Here is a 2,594-nt window from a genome sequence, read left to right on the forward strand (position 1 = left end):
GGTACCTCATTGTAGTTTTGATTTGCATTTCTCTAATAATTACTGATGTTGAGGATTTTTTCTACTGGCCATCTGCATGTCTTCTTTAGAGAAATGTCTATTTAGGTCTTCTGACCATTTTTCGATTGGTTGTTCAAATCTGGTTAATTTCTAACCTGAGCCAGTGTTATTTCTCCAAGTAATATGGAGAAATAACACTGGAGGGTGAGGAGGGAAGACTTAGGCTTCCCAAGATGGACCTGTTATTGAAGAAGTTGAGCTGAACTCTGGGGCAGCAGCAGGGAGGGTGGGAAAGAGGTGGCTGTGAGGTTGTCAAACGCCACCTGCCCAACCCATCCCCTTCCGTTCCTCCCCCATCCCCCCATTCCCTCCCCCTTCTATCCCTTCCCTTTCCTCCTGGCCCACTGCTCAGACTGCCACTGTCTGACCCAGCTGGTGGAGGCAACCAGGCAGCTCTAGGACTGGTTGCCCCCAAAGTAGGCTCTGTAAGCCTTGCTGCTTCAGCCACAGCACTGCAGGTGGAAGGGACACCTCTGGCTATGGGTCTCTCTCCTTCTCGTGTGCTTGCCACCAGGATTTCTCCAGGTTTTCCTTCCCTTCCACCTCATGTGGTTGCCACATAACAGAGCCTCAGAACCACTTGGGGAGTGTTTTAGAAATGCTGATGGCCCGACCAACTCAATGAGAACTTCTGGACTTGGAGCCAGTAGTGCTGCAATTGTACATAAGTATGAATACCTGATGCCTTCTCCTCAGCCCTGCTGAGCTTTGCCAAGCCTTGGCACCCCGCCCCCAACCCTGGAAACCCAGAATTCTCTGGAAAAAACAGGTAAATGATGTTACTCATAGTAGTTAGAGAGAAGACACCTAGCCTATGTTAACTTAAATGTGTCACACATTCTTAAATACTTTGAATGTATTAAGAGGCTAAAGGAAATCTTTATGTGACCCAGAAACACTATCTGGGTATCTTCCAAAAACCTCCTTGCACAATTATTTTAGAGTGTGGTTTTTTTTGTTTGTTTGTTTTTTGCTTTTTAGGGCCCCACCTACTGCATATGGAGGTCCCCAGGTTAGGGGTCAAATCGGAGCTACAGCTGCCGGCCTATGCCACAGCCACATCAGTGTACAATCCAAGTCATGTCTGTGGTCTACACCACAGCTCATGGCAACGCTGGATCCTTAACCCACTGAGTGAGGCCAGGGATTGATCCTGCAACCTCATGGTTCCTAGTCAGATTCGTTTCCGCTGTGCCATGACAGGAACTCCTCGAGGGTGGTTTTAATGAAACAGAACTAGATGTGATATTTTCACACAATATTTCACACCAGTCACAGAGTCAGAAAGATTCCTTTATTAAATATTCTTTGGTCAGCACCTTATCTGAATGAGCTTTATGATGCAGAAGAGCATTTGCTTTTAGGGGGAAAAGGAGGCAATTTCTTCCTCCAGCCACAGATAGGAGCCCAGTGCAGGAATTTCCTTAGTTAACACCAGGCAGGACAGGGGAGTGGATGGTGGGACATGCCGTGTGGAGGGAAGGCAGGTGCTCTGCTTGGAGTGGACCTGAGTGCAAGGCCGGAGAGCTGGGAGGATAGGAGTGTTCAGAGGATGGCACAGAGGGCAAGGGGTGGAGTTTCGGGGGTGGGGCGCATGTGGCCTTTTGGGAAGATGAACTTGGAAGGCCTGGCCTGGGAGGGGTCCAAATGCCATGCTACCGCCCAGTGTAGGTGGGGGTTTCTACTTCTGGAAAGACCCTCAGCTGCAGTAATGGAAAGTGGCTCAAGTAGCCTGGAGGGGCCAAGAGACCAGGACAGAGATGGTTATGCAGGCCTGAGCTGAGACAGGGGTTGCCCGGCTGGAGGATTTGCTGAAGGCAGGGCTTTTCTCTTGAGAGGTGGTCAGTGACACGGGTCAGGCCAGGCTGTCCGTGAACAGGCCTTGTGAAGCACACACGGAGAGACTTGCCTACTCACTCTGGACTCTGCCCTGCTCATCTCAACTTCCTCCTTCCTAAGCCTCTCCTGGAGGAGACAGGGATGATGAGGAGACAGGGATGACCTCGGGGTATACTGTGGCCGCCCACCCACGTGGAGCCCTTGTAGCCTCATTCCCAGGACCCAGGAACTGCAAGGGCTTGGTGTCCAGTGGATGGAAGAGTGGGCTTCGGAGATGCCTTGGACGGCTTAGTGTCTATGGAACACCGTCCCGCAGAGACTTGGCACAAGCAAGGGAGGAAAGAGCAAGAGCTGGGAGGCAGGGATGCAGGGCTTCGATCAAGGTCCCAGGATGGCCATGTCCTCCTGTGCGTCTCTCCTCCCAGATCATCAGCCCAGCAGCCCAGTGGATAAGGATCTTTAAACATTAGAACTAGACAGGGCAACTGCAGCCTGTCTCCACTGTTTACAGGGAGTAAAGGTGTGTTCCTGGTTAAAGATGGGCAAATGGCAGAGCCTGCCTGAGATCCACCCCTCCTATCATAGAGTCCGGGGCCCTCCTTTGGTAATAGTTTGCTGGATGAAGCCATGCGTTCCACGTCTTTCGAAATTCCCTGTGGAGTCTAGTGCTGTTCTTAGAACTTAGAGCCAGAATC

The sequence above is a fragment of the Sus scrofa genome, chromosome 13, assembly GCF_054392235.1.
Source record: "Sus scrofa isolate SSC_HxYL_T2T_F1_AM1 chromosome 13, Sscrofa_HxYL_maternal_Yorkshire_Landrace_v2.0, whole genome shotgun sequence".
Taxonomy (NCBI): domain Eukaryota; kingdom Metazoa; phylum Chordata; class Mammalia; order Artiodactyla; family Suidae; genus Sus; species Sus scrofa.